We start from the raw sequence: 17,239 nt of genomic DNA, 5'->3' as shown, positions 1-17,239 counted from the left end.
AATTGCAGATTCATGCTCATCACTTCCAGTGTTTGAAGCATGGATTACCTTGGTGGGCTGTGAGATCTTGCTCATCCTCAGGTGCAGGTCGGCTCTCAGCTCCACATGGTGGCAGCCTAGCAGTGCGAACCCAGCCCACAGGGCTGGGGCAGAGACTGCCATCTTCCCACATGCCCTTTGTTTACATTTTTAAAACCATCTCTTAACTTTACCCACCTCCATTAACCCAGGTATTCGTTTTTACAATAAATCCTAAACATCTTTGGGTTAGGATTTATTAGGTTAATAATTAGATGCAGGCATATATAACAGGCCAGAATTGTCCTTTTCTACACCCTCTATAACAGGTTTTACAAGATATTTAAGCTGTAAGTAAGTGCCTTAATCTTGGATTTATCAGCATTCACAATTGTGAAAAATAATTTTCTTATAAACAAACAACATTTTGATATTATATTTGGGGAAGCTACAATATACAAAAACAGTGGTTATAAACATTTTGTTTGTGCATGGTATACCAGCAGCAAGGGTAGCAGCCACACAGTGAAAAACAGTATTTCCATTTGCTATTTTAATCTAGATGATGCTCCTACCAATGTGGAGGTGTTTCCCAATTTTTTTCCCTCATGAAATCATATAATTACCGGCATAGGTAACCAGTGGAAGTTCACGAAATGGACTGCTTGGTTCACGCAGTCGGTGTCAATACATTTAGACGAAGTCAATGACAAAAATAAATCTTTATATGGAATTCAAAACTAAAGTGTGTAGGGACCCACAGTCAAGGTCCAAGAGCCCCATGGGCATCTCTACATAACGTATTCAAAACCCCAAATCTTTAATAAATAACAAACAGCATGCCATATTTATAAAGGTAAAATATATTTAAATACCCCAAAATGTAGAAGATTTTCTGAAAAAATTATAGCTTATGGACATAGGTTGGATCTTGTGATGACTGATGATGTCAATTATTTCCCAAATCATATCCCCAAAGCAATTCTTTCATATTTTCAATGAATCAAGTATATATTTAGTTAAAAAATTTCAATTATTTTTCAGAAATTAAAGTAATGTAAAACTATATATTCTAAAAATGCAATAAACATTTGACTGTTCAGACATTTGTAGCCATCGTCATTTTAACTTTGCTACACAGACAATTTTTAATTCATATCACTGAGGGAAAATGATCAAGGAAAACTGCATATATTGGAATTGTACAATTGAATGCATCAATATAGGTTTATATTGAGAAATAACTCCTGTGTAGTTAGTATATCTATAATCCTAATACAGTTATTTTTGAGCATATGGTAAAAACACTAGAAACTACTCTGTTAGTGAATGTAACCCTATGTGTAGTACTATAACACTCACCATAGTCACTAGAGCTCCATAAACTGTCTATAATGTATAAGAAAAATACTGTACCTGTCCATTATCCTGAGTTTTCAAACCCTCACACATGTCAACCATCACTAAACTCTCTGCTGCTGTTTAGTTGATTGTTGTAGGTGCTAAGTATAAACTGATCTTATTGTTATTGGAGTATTTCACTTAATGATTTCCATGTTAATATATATTGTCATGAATGGCAAGATGTCCTTTTTTGAGACTAAATGATATTCTGCTGTATAATAAACCACACTACAGTATACCCCCACAAAGTCACAGTTCAGAGTTTGTGGCCTCAGTTGTTAGCAAATTTTTCCTTAGAACCTAACTAATAATAGTTCAGAGAAACCCCTACAATTTCGTGGAAATAACAAATATCCTTTGCAATTGTTTTTTTGGCAGGAGGTTTGCATACAGCCAATCTGACAGCACTATCCTGTTGTCCTTGCTGCAGAATGGCTGCTGCCCTGTAACCCATCTCTGAAGATGCACCAGCATACCACATCATAACAGGTAGCTGTACCATGTGTAGCTAACTTGAATGTTCTCAGTTTTGTTCTTCTTCAAGCCTGAAGATCCCTAAGATGCCACAAAAATGGCCTGCACCTTCTAAGGCTTCTGGCAATGAACCTAAGTGCCAGAAGAAGTTTAAGACACTCAAGGAGGAAGTTGAACTACTATTAAACAAAATTATTACAGTACTGTATCTAGTATTTTATTAAATTACATAACTGTGGGAAACATAGCATATTTACAGTTTAAACTATAAAAATAGCTATTTATAGGTATTTTTCTGACTATTTCCGAAATACAGTTTTTCACAATTTGTAGGTGCTCTAGGAATGTAACCCTCCCTGAATTTTGGGGTCTACTGTATTTACATGCATCCAAGCATGTTATGGAATAAAATAGACTCTAGATGCCATGTTTTGTAAATGTTAAATATAAATGATTATTATCAATTTAATTTCGTTAATTTAAAAAATTTTTATTGGTACATTTTTGCCATACATAATGATCACACTTATCATAGGGAAATTATACCTATACATAATATATCTTATTTTTTTCTTCATTCACCTCCACTCCCTATAGCACTTCTTTTCCCCATTTACATAATACTGTTTCCATTGTTTTCCTTCCATTCTTTTTTTATCTCTGCTCTATTCATCCCCTTCCTGACCCCCCTCCCTTGTTCCCCTTCCTGACCCCCCTCCCTTGTTCCTCTTCCCACGTGAATATTTTCTTCCTACTTCCCAACATCTATCCTCCATTTTGCTTATTTATTCATTGGGTTTCTCACACAAGAGAAACAATGTGGTATTTAACCATGTGTCCAATTTTTTTCACTAAAAATTATGTTCTCAAGTTTTTACCTAAAAATGTCTCAAGTTTATAGTTCTTTATGGCAGAGTAGTACTACATTGTACTACTACAAAAACCACATTTTCTTTATCCATTGATCCTTTGATGGGCATATGGACTATTTCCAAGATTTAGGTATTAGAAACTGCACTGCTATAAACAGAAGTGTGCATATATCACTGTAGTATGATGCTTTCAACTCTTTTGAGAAGATACCTAGAAAGGGAAAAACTGGGTTGAACAGAACCTGTAGTTTTAGTTTTTTGAGAAATTCCTGTACTGGTTGTACCAATTTACACTTCCACCAACAGTGGACCTTCAACATCAATCTTAGCTCATTCCTCCTATCTACCATTGCCTTTTCATAATCTAGTTCTTTTCTCTTTTTTCTTCATACTACCACACCTGTACCATTTACCCTTATGTATCTATAGGTAGTTAACTATATCTTACCATGGCTCAATACTGCTTTATGGTGAAAAGGGGTAAAATTGCTCTATGGAGTAGAAATTTAATGTATATAATTTTCTGATTTGGCTTAGATCTTGGTATGTAAATATAAATCTTGTACCTAGGTTTAAAGGTGACAAAGTACTAGTTACTACAGTTTGTCATTTTCCCGTTTGTGTTTGACACTATAGTTATTACTGATGGTACTAAGTCAACATGACACAGCTGTTGTGTTGTGATCAACTGATCCTCCTTGTATGTCAATACCTTGTATGTCTGGGGGCCATAAATAATACTACAGCCCAGTACCAAAAAACTGGGTGCTAGGCCAAACTGGCCACAATCTTTCATACCTGATAAACAGAAGTGGAACAGACTCAAAGGCCAAAAGCCAGTTACCCCTAGAAGAAAGCTCTGAAAAGTAGTCATTATTTAAACAAATCATGATACTAGTAATAAAAAGCAACTTACAAGACTCAATGTGAAAAATAAATAAAAAAGAAAGGAGAAAACATGGAGGCAAGGTCCAATCCAAAACACCCAATTCACCCATCTCAAGCTGAGAGGGCACTGAAGAGGAAGAAATCAAAAACCTCTCGGCTGAATTTTATGAAATCATAGCAGTGGAAGTACCAAAGTAGACAAATCAGCTCCCAGACAAAAACAAAACATAAATAATTGCACAGGTAACTAAAGACATGATGACCAAAAATAAATTAAAAAATAAAAATAAAGACATTATGACCATACTGAAGGAAATGGTTAGTGAATCTTGAGAATATAGAGATTAAAAAATAATACAGAAGCCTCAGGAAACCATGACTGCCCAACAAGGAAAGAACTGGATGCCATAAAACAGGTCCAAGCAGGTATCCAAGAGATTAAAACTTTTATTGACAGTATATGCAGCAATATCAACCAATGTGAAGATAGAATATCAAATCTAGAAGACAGGGCTGTGGTTAGTGATCATTAAATGAAACACTTCTTAGAAATAGCAAGGGACAGGGCCGGGGATTTAGCTCAGTGGTTCCGGCACTTGCCTTGCAAGCCCAAGGTCCTGAGTTCGATCCCTGGTACAAAAAATAAAAGAAAAAGAAATAGCAAGGGACCATGAAAAATCCATCCAATAGCTGCTAGATGATGCAAAGAATAGGATTAATTGGAATCAATGGAAGAATCAGAAGATAACACAAAGGACATAAAAAACCTGTTCACAGAAGTAATAGAAAACTTCCCAAGCATGTAAAGTATTTGACATATAGACAAGTGAGGCATAAGGCACCCCAATTAGCCATGATTAAAAAAAAAAACTACACCAAGGATACAACAGTTAAGATTCTAAAAATTAAACCCAAGAACAAAATATATAAAAGCTGTTAGAGGAAAGAAACAACCTATAAAGGAAAACCCATCATCAGAATCACAGCAGACTTCTCAAAACAAACCCTTCAATCAAGGAGAGCTTGGAGTGAAGTATTTCAAGCCCTGAAAAAGCCTCCAACCCAGATTGTTGTACTCTGCAAAACTGTCTTTCAAAATTGGAGAAATAAGATACCTCTGTGGTAAAGAACACCTGAAGAAATTCATGAGCACCAACCAGAACTCCAAAAAATTCTGAAGGATATTCCAGAAAGAAACAACGAAGAGAATAATTTCAATAATCCCAATAGAATTAATTCACCAGGCAAGGCAAGTAATTAAATAGAAGGAAAAGAAAGGGAACCAACAGCAGAAAAATAATACAATAACAAGGATAAGTCAATACCTATCCGTTATAAGCATCAAACTGAATGGCCTCAATTCACCAATCAAAGAAAAAAAAGACTGCCAGAATGTATCAAGAAACAAGATCCAACAATATGCCGTATACAAGAAAAATGCTTAAACCAAAAAGAAATTCATAGACTACTCCATGAAACAGAAACCCAGAAAAAAGCAGGATTAGCTATTCTACTTGAGACAAAGTGGATTTCAAGCCAAGACTGATCAGAAGAGATAAAGAAGGTCACTAGATACTTGTTAAGAGAACAATCCAAAAGAAAGACAATCATAAATACATAAGCACCAAATCTTGGAGTACCCAACTACAGTGGTACCTTAGTCCACAAACTCAATTTTGTCTGGGATTTTGGATGCAAATTGAACTGAACAAGAGCTGAATGAAATTTCTCCATTAGGTTAACATAGAATCTGGCCATTTAATATGATTTGGTTCTTATCCAACTTAATTTGTGACCAGAATCTCAGAAAGAATCAAGTTTGTGAAGCAAGGTAACAATGTATACAAAACAAACACTAATGGATATGAGAAATCAGACAAGCACCAATATAATTACAATTGGGGACCTCAAAACCCCACTGTCACAAATAGATCAACTAGAAAAAAATCAGCAAAGAAATACTGGAGCTGAACCAAACTTTTTTTTTGGTATGGGGGATCAAACTCAGGACCTTGCACTTGCGAGGCAGGCGCAGTGCAACTGAGCTAAATCCCCGGCACGAGCCAAACTTTCGAACAAATGGACATAGTGGGTATCTACAGAGTGTTCCACCTAACAACAGAATACACATTCTTCTCAGGTGCACATGGGACATTCTCCACAACAGACCACATACTGGCTCATAAAATATGGTTAAGTAAATGCAAAGGAATTAAAACTATCTCATGCATATTATCAGATAATAGTGCAAGGAAATTGGAAACAAATGGCAAAAGAAATCACAAAAACTATAAACACATGAAAATTAAATAATATTGTTTTGAACAACCAGTGGATCACAGATGAAATTAAAGAACAAATTAGAGATTTTCTACAACTGAATGATAATCTCAATACAACATACCAGAATTTATGGGATGCAATTAAAGCAGTCATATGAGGAAAGTTTATAGTGGTGAACTGCCACATCAGAAAAACAGAGTGATCTCAAATAAATAACCTAATGTTGACTCTCAAACTTACAGCAAAAGAACAATTAAACCCAAAGCAAAGATCAGAGCAGAAATTAATGCAATTGAGACTAAGAAAACAATACAAAGAATCAATGAATTGAAAGGTTGATTCTTTAAAAGATTAAATAAAATTGGCACTTAGCCAGCTTTAGCAAAACAAGAAAAGAAAAAACTCCAATTTAAGCAATTAGGAATGAAAAGGGAAATCACAACAGATTCTGTAGAAATTCAAAAGATCATCAGTACCTACTTGGAAAACCTGTACTCAAAGAAGTTGAAAAATTCAGAAGAAATGGATAGATGCCTAAATATATATTAATTACCAAGCTGATTCAGAAGATATAAAAATTCTAAATGACCCAATATCAGCCAATTAAATTTAAAAAAGAATTTTAAAAAGCTACCAAAAAAGAAAAGCCCGGGTCCTGATGGAGTCACTGCTGAATTATACAAAAACTTTACAGAGTATCTAATGCCACTATTCTTCAAACTCTTTAATGAAATCAAAAGGAAAGTAATACTGCTAAAGTCATTCCTTGAAGCAAGCATTACACTGATACCAAAAGCAGAGAAGGATCCAACCAAAAAAGAGAAATACAGACCAATCTCCCTAATGAACATAGATGCAAAAATACTCAATAACATGCTAGCAAACAGAATAAAGCAAATCATCAAGATTATACATCACAACCAAGTAGGATTCATCCCAGGGATGCAGAGATGGTTCAACATATGAAATCAATAAATGTAATACACCACATTAACAGAATCAAGGACAAACCCCACATGATTATCTCAATAGATCCAGAAAAGGCATTTGACAAAATTCAACATCTATTCATGTTAAAAAAAAAAAAAACCTACAGAAAATCGGAATAGAAGGACTTTATCTTAATCTGATAAAAGCCATCTACAACAAACCAACATCAAACATCATACTAAATGGTCAAAAATTTTAAGCTTTCACTCTAAAATCAGAATCAAGACAAGGATGCCTACCATCAACACTCTTCTTGTTCAACATAAGTCTGGAGACATTAGCTAGAGCAATTAGACAAGAGAAAGAAATAAAAGGAATTGGGATAGGAAAGGAAGAAGTTAAACTATCATTATTGGTTGATGACATGATACTCTACAAAAAAAACCCTCAAAACACCAAAAGACTCCTAGATTTAATAACCAAACCCAGTAGCATAGCAGAATACAAAGTCAATACTCAAAAATCAATAGCATTCTTCTATACAAATAACAAACTCACTGAGAAACAGCATCAAGAAAAATCAAATATTTATGAATCAATCTAATGAAGAAAGTTAAAGACCTTCATATTGAAAACTACAGTACTCTGAAAAATGAGAACAAAGAGGATATCAGAAAAATGGCAAGATATCCTTTGTTCTTGGATAGGCAGAACCAAAATAGTGAAAATGGCCATACTTCCAAAACTACAGATTTAATGCAATCTTAATCAAAATACAAATAGCATACCTCATAGAAGTACAGAAAAAAACCCTAAAATTCATAGCAAAACAGAAGAGACCTAGAATAGCAAAAGCAATTCTGGGCAACAAAGGTATGGCAGGGGGGCATCACAATCCCTGATTTGAAGTTATACTACAAAGCTACCATGATTAAAAACAACACGGTACTTGAGGGGCAAAACAGACCCACAGATCAGTGGAATAGAATAAATGATAACATCTCTAACCACACTCATCTACGTTGTCTTTGACAAAGGAGTGAAACACCTTTACTGGAAGAAAGATAGCCTCTTCAATAAATGGTGCTGGGGAAACTGGCTTTCCACATGCCAAAGATTAAACATAGTCCCTTATCTCTCACTATGCACTAAATTAAAATTGAAATGAACCACACACCAAAATATCAAAACAGAAACACTTTATGTGCTGAAAGATAGAATACGTAAAACTTTTGAAGATATAGGTACAGGCAAAGACTTTATGAACAAACCCCCCAACTGCACAGGAAAATTACAAAAAAACAGTAAGTAGGATATATCAAATTAAAATGCTTTTGCACAGGAAAAGAAAACAGAGTAAAGAGACAACCCACAGAATGGGAAAAATTTTACCAGCTATTTCTCAGGTAATGGACTAATACCTTGAATATATAAAGAACTCAATTAAATGCCATGTTCTATAGGCTTTGGTGCATGATTTTTTGTTTTTGAGGTTACTTTGTTGCAAAGTGTTTTTTTTAGGTTAAATATAAGATGCAGATTCTGACTCTTCTATAGATTAATTTATTGGTGTTTTTGTAGGAAGAAGGTCCCTGGGAATATGCTTGCTAATGGTACCTTCCAATCTTTCATACCCCCTCTTTCCTGGGCGAAATAAAGGTAACAAGGGTTTCTTCACCATGCCTTCCTGTAATCTAATAATTGTTTGGGGGGGGAATCTCACAGTTTTGTGGAAACTGCAAATATCTCCTGCAATTGTTTTTTTTGTTTGGAGGAAGGTTTATAAGTAGCCAATCCAAGAGCATTATTCAGTTCTCCTTGCTGCTGATTGGCTGCTGCCCTATAACCCATCTCCAGAAGATGCACCGGCCAGCATTCCCACATCATAACAGGCTGTAGTATATACAGTATTTTTATTGAATTAAATTATTACAGTACTGTATACATTGTTTTAGTAAATTAAATTACATTATGGGAGAAATAGCATATTTAGGGTTTAAACTATAAAAATAGGCACTTAAAGGCATTTTTCTGACTATATCTGAAATTTGCAGTTTTTCATAATTCACAAGAGCTCTCGGAATGTAACCCCCATGAATTTCGGGTGTTCACTACATGTCAGTTATTTTTTTCTTAGCAACTAAAACTACCACTGAAATGGATTTATATTGTTTTCACACCATGTCTACTAATTCCTATACTGACTACAAGAAAGTGCATGCATTTGGTGCCATTGTAGTTAGATATGGATAATTTAGCTTCTCATACTGTGCATGTTCTAAGTAAAATATATCTGAACTGGGTTGTTATATAAAATATTTCTTTTGATAGTATTTCTCTCTTAATTATTAAAGGATATATTAGTTTACATTTACTTGCAATTTGTATTACTGGTGTTCACTCCAGACACCTTATTTCCTATTCTCTAAGAAATGAATGGAGTGAGGGATGGTGCTACAGACATCCCTGAGAATCTAAAGGAAGGGGATCACAATTTCAACGTTAAAATTGGCAATTTAGTAGGACTTTGTATTGTCAGGCAACCAGCCTAACAAATTATTGAAAAGATAACAAATTATTGAAAAGATTCCTTGTAATTTAAGTAGTAAATAGCACAACTTCACTGAGACAGAAGTAGAAATATATAAATCAGAAATATTATACATGCTAAGTAGAAATATTATAGGCAGTCAGACAGGAGTAGGCCCTTGAGGGAGTCAGTGCAGAAGATGAGAATACATTTCAACTGTGGCTGGAGGCACATCCATTGAAGGCCAGGCCTCAAGATAAAGACGGAATGACCAGACCTACATGCCTCCCCAAAGGATAAGCAATATACTTGGTATCACCTGGTCTAACAAAGTCTAGACAGACATCAGTCACTCAGGAGGGTAACCAGGACCTCCTAACTCATCTCTTTCAAAAAAGGTCCTTATTCTTTCCATGTACACTTGGTTTGTGACTTGCTTCCCCACTGGATCAATATTACCTAAGAAACTATACTTGTAATCTTATTGGTTAATCATAGTTTTGTCCCATATTGTACACACCTCATGATTTTGTACCCACCCCCTGATTTTGCTTTATAAACTTTCCTCTGTAAAATGAGGTCCATGGCAACCGAGTCAGGTCTCCTCCTTCCTCTCAGGAGCTATCTATCTCAATAAATATTTCCTACTCAACCTCTGGTGTTCCTTAGAATTCATTCTTCGATTTGGGGGAACACAAACTTGGTGTATCTGATAGCTAACAGGTTGGGAGTTATATTATTTACCCTATATCATTTGGAAGTCCTATATCAGTAATACTTAAGTAGATTACTATAGTTTCCAAGTTTGACAGATTTCAGAAATACAAAGTATAGACGATTCATTCTAACTGACTTAATAATATTCATAAACTATGTATTACACATATATAGATATTAAAACAATTATTTTTTTCCAAACAGACAAGGTTTATAAAAATTTTATCAGAACATATGAAAATTTGCTATTTACAAAGTATAAATATTATCTTGAATGTACTAAAGAATAATTAAAAATTGTGGAGAATTAATAGCTTTACAAATCCCATGTGCTTTCTTATCTCAGTGCAACCTGGTAAAAGGAATCAAGGACAACAGATAATATTAAGCCTATGCTGTATAACTGAACTATATTCCCTGTAGACCTATGTGTTTTTGATGCAAAATTCCTTAAGTAATCTCTTTTTTCTAAAGTAAAGAAATGGACCTAGAAATATTTAGAATCAGGTAATAATTTAAGTATATTCTCAAAGTTCAAAATAAATATCTTTCAATTAATATGCAGGTTTTGAGAAATATATTTAGCAAAACACTTCAGGAGTAAAATACAACAATTAGTAAAGCAGGAATCAATACAGTGGAAAAGATGAACAAGACAGGGGTAACAGCAAACAGCACAATGAAAATGAGAAATATTTATAAAGGCCATGGATATTTCAATTTCTAAGAGTCATGAAGTGACATATGCTAGATATCAGATTTTGATCCTTTTACACACAGCAACTGGAATGCCAATCAAGCACATTATAAAAGAAATAAAAAGAATAATTAAATTGTCATTATTGAAATTTGGGTAGCAGACATGCTTTTATAAAAATATAAATTTTCAAACATGGTATATGAAGAACAATGCCGGAGAATCCAACAAGATGGCAAGCACTGAAATGGCCATCAAAAATCTTCCCTTTGTACATTCATCTCCCAAAGGGATTACAACTGTTTCACTGAAACTTTAAAATATTAATGAAGATATATATATACCAATTTTCAATGATAAATGTTTCTTATGCATACAAAATATACAGTAGTGCAACCATTATTCTAAAAATGATACCCTCAGTTGGGTATGGTCTCACATCTGTAATTTTTTAAAAACGGCTAGCAAATAGCTGAAAAGAAATATTTGCAGCTAATTTCATCAAGTTAAACTAACTTCACCTAAAACCAGGCAATATATTTACAGAAAAAGTAATTATAGGCCCATTATACCTATGCTTGTAATCTTCAAATCCAGTATAAAACATTTTCTAGTAAAATACAAAGATTTATTAGAAAATAGTTTCTAATCTTGGCACTTAGCTAAGTGGTAGCAGGGCTTCCTAGCCTGTGTGATGTCCTTGCATCAATCCAGAGTAATAATGCGTGTGCACACACACACACACACACACTTTATAAGTGAAGTTCTTTTATTTTATCATAGATAAGGATGGTTAAGCATAAGAAACCTAAATCAACAAAGAATAATAGGAAAAAAAAAAAGAACAGGCAATTATTTGAATCTCGACATAAATCTATTTTCTAAATCTTAATTTCTATTAATTATTTAAGAGCCTCTAATCTTAAAAAAAATCAAAAAGGATCAACAACTAGATACAGCATACATACCATAAAACTAACACGTGCAACACTGACTGGAGACACTCTACACGAATTTTTCAGGATCAGAAATAAGTCAAGGATATTCAGAGTCTCCACTGTTCTGTCATATGAAACCAAAATTCACAGGTGGTGATATAAGGCCAGAAAGACGAATAAGTGATATTAAGCATGGAAGTGGAAGAGTTGAAATCACTATCCACAAATAATAAAATTAACAAGATATTACATTTCAGAATAATGACAAGAACACCTGCCCTGCCAGAAAAGTTCAACTTAAAAATGTGGTACTGTTTCTCATAGTTTTTTTTGGTACCGGGGATCGAACTCGGGTCCTTGCACTTGCACAGCAGGCGGCGAAACCACTGAGCTAAATCCCCGGCCCCTGTTTCTCATAGTTTTATTACTCACTAAAACTATGCCAGTACAATAAAGCTAAGTGACTCTCAATCAAAACACATACTATAAAGAAATAGCTCTCAAATTTTTTTCCCAAGGTCGTTATACAGTCAGTAACTAAAGAGACACCAAAAGGTCTTTTGTTTAGATTTGTATAAGAACCACTTTTCAATTTACTAGAAAACAGAAAAAAATGCTTTGCTATTACTAGAATCAAAAGTGCAACAACATACCTATGACACGTGAATTTGATGAACTTTTACGGAAGTAACCATTTTATTTTAAAAATTGACTTAATTAGAAGTTTGAAGTTGTATCACTTTTTGCAGATACTTCTAATGTCAGCTTTGAAGAGATAATGGATGTTCCACTCAACTTCTCTCAATCTATGCCAATATTTTGAGTTACAGAGGGAAATCTTCCTCACATATCACTGCAAAGGATTTTATAAGCACCTAGAAATAGTCAAACCCTGCCAAGCACTCATGTACCCATCTTTATAAAATATTATCAATATCTTCTTTAAAAATCAGTAACATATTCAAAAATACTTCTCTTATATAAAATGTGATAGCCAGGCATTTTGGCACACGGGAGGCTGAGGCAGTGAAATCACCACAAGTTCAAGGCCAGCCTGGGCTAAAGAGGTCCACGGGAACTGTAGAGTGAGATCCTGTCTCAAAAAACCAAACGAAAACATTTGGGGAACATGATCTGTGTATGTACAGAATAAGGTACAGATTTAGATTTGATGACGTGATATGACATATACACTTCACAGTATATCCTTCATTCTACTCTATTTATAATACCAGTGAATCAACTATAAATGCCACAAAATTATTCTAGAATCCCTTTTAAAAAACAAAAGATGAGACATCGTTTTTCAAATCTCAAATAAGTATGAAGAGGAGAAATATCCATTTCCATATTTTGGGACACACTATAAAGTTACAATTATTTAAGTCTGAACATCAGACAACATGTAGACAAAGTAAATTTATAAGAAATATCAGGAAATACTTCTGCTTTCTTTTAAACTGAGATCTGCTAAGGCTGGCAGTACAAATAAAGAGGATGAGCTAATTAATCATCCACTTATGGTGATAAGTTGTACGTTTTATGTGTCAAGTAAACCTGATTTTTGCATCACAAACATTCAAAGATGCATTTCATTGAGATATGTGACAAAAATATTAAATATTAAAATGTGAAATATTGAAGAAATTATAAGAAAATAGCTTTCTAATTGAAGAGTGGAGAAAACTTTAGATATGTAGAACCACAATTTTAGCATAACTTTGAAAAGAAACAAAAATAGTAACAGGATTTCCGTTCAGCAAAGAAAATTATTGATGAAATTAACTTCCAGATGAAAAATTGCAGAAGGCGTTTTCATTTTCTAGAAGTGACAAAGAAATACACAGAAGAAAAGATTTAATTGAACAGTATCCTTATCACAAATATCAACATATAATATAAGCAGAAAATTTATAGAAGGGATTACATGGGAAAGAAAAAAAAGGCCTAAAAGAAAGCTGTTTAAAAAGACAGAAAAACAGAAATGAATCTCAATTCATATCCACAAAATTCATCAAGGCAGAAATACTGATTATAATAAATAGAAATTATTGCCTACTGGTGATGGTAGTATGGATAATGTGTGTTAGATTTTAAATGGGTATGTACTCTATGCACTAGCAAGCATGCTCCTGAACATCTATACCATTTTTCCAAATCTGTTTCTAGAGCAGTAAAAAAACCTGTTTCCTGTTTCTGTTGCGTGTCACTCCCCTGCCATGCCACCCTGCCTTGGAGCCAGCCAACTATGAACTGAAAGCTTTACAAACTGTGAGCCAAATAAATCTTTCCTTCTTTAAAAAAAACAAAGAAAAGAGAAAAAAAAAGAAAAACTGCTTCCTGTGGCACTTGTATCATTGACAGAACTCAAAAAGTATGTTTTCTCATAACTGGAAAAGGCAAATAAAGTATTACATTAAATCCATGTTTTCAGAAGTATGAAATCACCAGTAGCTGAAATTCTGACTTAGCAGGTTCAATGGACACATAAACTCCTAAATGACATGGTACCCTGAGAGGGCAAAAGAAGATCCCAAGACCTGCCATCTCTCTACCTTTGCATCCCAAAATAAGGCTGAATGATTCTACCCAAATAACTCCCAGTCTATACTCCAGCACTCTCTTTTGGTCCTCTTCTTTAGGCTGCCTTTCAGATGCCACTAGAGTAAAAACTAGAAAAGGATCCCATGCTTGGTGTACCATGATGACACACACTGGGGTTGTAAAGCCAGACTAAGACTTCCCTTCAACTGAAGCTCTGTGCTTTATTTCAGCTGTGCTCCTTGTCCATAGGTCATCCTTGTGGCCTTCTCCAAGACACCAACATGAGAGAGATGTTCACAGAGTTTGAAGAATTCAGGAGTACTCAAGAGAATTTCAGGCACTGTAGGATCCACCACATATGGAACACACAGTAAAGGCTTGTAATCACCTCTTTGCCCAGAGAAATGTAAACCACTACAAAGGAAGAACGATCCCAAGACTTGGACATGACAGTGCTAGACAGGCATGACTTCAGTCTATTAAGGGCAAGGAAGAGGCAATGGGAAAACAAGATAGGGCAAAATATAAAGTCAAATATTTTCTCCAAGATTAAAGCAGAAAGAATGGTTCCCAGAATCAGCATAAACTAAGAAGGGAAGTGTTTTCTCTTCAGCATTATACATGCTTGGGGTGTTGTAGTTAAATTGCTCAGCCCTCTGTTTATTGACAATTCCTATCCTATTGCTTTGTCCTGATAAAACAAACTAGACAGTAAGAATGGAGTGGTGCACCTCTCTATAATACAAAATATATAGATAAATAAATAAATAACAAAGCAAGCAAATGAAACTAAACCAATCCAAAACCCAAAACAAAACCCAGAGTAATTCTCCATTATCCAAATACTACTCATACTGCGTCTCAGCTTAGTTCCTCAGGAGAACCTGAGTAATACAGTGCTCAACACAGGAAACTACTAAGTTTCATATTCTCCAAAGGACCAGCTCATCCGTTTTCACTTGGTGTCCTGTCACTAACAGAGCAGCGACTCCCTGCTGCTGCCCAGTATCTTCAGTAAATATTTTAACACACACCACTACTGTGCAAACAATAAAATTCAAAAACTGAAGTCAATTTTCCACTGAATACTTCCATTGTTTTATTCTTTGGTACTGCAGATTGAATTCAGGGCTTTGTGTATGTTGCACAAGTTACATTACACTGAAAATACAGCCCCAGTCGATACGGGTCTTGCTCCATTGTCCAGGCTGGCTTCAGTACTGCAAAACTCTGTCTCAGTGTCCCAAGTGCTAGGATGAAAGTGGGGTGCAACCAGGCCTCACTGAATTTTCATTTAATAAAGCACTGTAATCCTCATTAATAGTGGTGATTAAAGAACCTGCATTTTACCTATTTGTGGTATCACATGCCTATAATCTCAGGATTCTCGGAGGCTAAAACAAGATCAGAAGTTCACTGCAGCCTGGACAACTTACTGAAACCTGGTCTCAAATTTTAAAATGAAATATTAAATAGGGTACGGGATGTAATTCAGAGCAAAAGTCCGGGGTTTAATCTTTATGCAATAAAAACTTTAACCACACCCTGCAATTTTTTGTATCCTGGAGAAATTCCTTACCTTCACACTTAGATGATAATATCCCACAACTTTTAACCCTACCAGGCCACATTTCTAATTTCACTTTTCCTCAAAAATGATTAGGTTAACTGATTAGCAGTAACAGAAGACATTTATCTAACTTTTACTAAGTTTTTCTCCATCCTTAAGGCCCGTGATCTTTGACCTACTCTCAGACTGAACCAGGGCACAATTCCTGTATGTCACACAAAGTACCATTTGACCTCAGGGGAATGCCTTCTCTAATGTGGGGTGTTTTTGTCACCCTTACCATCATCCCCTCCTCTCCCACTTTCTTTCTCCTCCCAACAGAGAAAATCTTTATCCCTAAGCCTTCTTATGGGAAAAGACCTCATGTTTAGGGCTTTACACCTCGTGCAGTGATCCTTCAATAGAAAGTCCACCTTAGCGAGGATTTCAATTTTGAAGACACTGTCTACCAACAATCCAATGGCTATGGCAATTATATGAGATGACACCCCTCTCCCTTTCCACTCCTACCAAATCACACTTCCATATGGATGCCCGAGTTCAAGGAGTTTCACATAGTGCATTTTACAGGCAGTTCCTTCTGGAAGTAGTCCTTAGCAGGAACACTTTCTCCTGCCTCGGTTAACACATTAACATCACCTCCATTTTTCTCAGCATTCCGACCGCTATGGGAAGTTCTCACTTAAATGGTCTATCTGTTAGAAGAGGTTTCATCTAAACAATGAAGACGAAAATTTTCTTTTGCACTTCTGTGTATGTAACATGGGAGTTTACTGCACGCATGGCAAGCACTGCAACACTGAGTCACATCAAAAATGATGTTAAACCTGTCATCAGATTCTCATGGCACTTATCATCAATTATCATGTGTGCAGAAATATGGGGACATACTGGCAAATTTCGGAATTCACTCTCCTCATGACGGGGCATAGACCTGAGGAGTTAAGACCCTGTACCATAGACATATGTAAAACTGAGGTCCACCAATTCTGTTGGAGGAAGGACTGAGACCAGAGAGGCAGCACACCACAGCCCCTCCAGCTCTAACCTGTCACCTGAATCAGGGTCTCCCCACAACTCCTACTGTCCGCACACAGCTGGAGATGCGATGCGGCTGTGAGCTGCGGCTGCCCGAGACTGCACTCTTGGCTGGCGGGGTGGCTGTGGGGAGGCGTGGTGCTGGGGACCCAAAATGGGCCAGCCTCAGCCAAGGCAGGAGGTACAGAGGGTACACTGGGCTATAGACCAGGAAAAACGCAGACTCTGGAGCTGCAGGGAGGCTCTGGTTCGCCATTGCTGGATCCAACCACTTCCGGGTTGACCTCACCCACATCACATCCCATTCTGTCCCATCTCAGGGCAGCGATCCCATAC

General features: G+C 35.6%; 1 protein-coding gene and 1 pseudogene across 2 annotated transcripts in view; both read right to left on the bottom strand.

Annotated features, from left to right (window-relative positions):
* LOC101713776 (uncharacterized) overlaps positions 1-17,239 on the bottom strand; it is a 37,653-nt gene that overhangs the window by 20,252 nt on the left and 162 nt on the right. The window lies entirely within an intron of this gene.
* The window catches only part of LOC147829696 (protein FAM184A pseudogene), a 31,596-nt pseudogene extending 14,357 nt beyond the window's left edge, over positions 1-17,239 (bottom strand). Inside the window, exon 1 of the transcript XR_015448668.1 lies at positions 1-17,239. This exon is cut by the window's left edge and continues 14,357 nt beyond it. The product of XR_015448668.1 is annotated as a protein FAM184A pseudogene (transcript).

This window comes from Heterocephalus glaber, unplaced genomic scaffold (assembly GCF_053883595.1).
Source record: "Heterocephalus glaber isolate CG9 unplaced genomic scaffold, H.glaber_assembly_v1.0 deba00000546, whole genome shotgun sequence".
NCBI lineage: Eukaryota > Metazoa > Chordata > Mammalia > Rodentia > Bathyergidae > Heterocephalus > Heterocephalus glaber.
The sequence above is the reverse complement of the archived record's forward strand: the minus strand, read 5'-3'. Positions and strand labels throughout refer to the sequence as shown.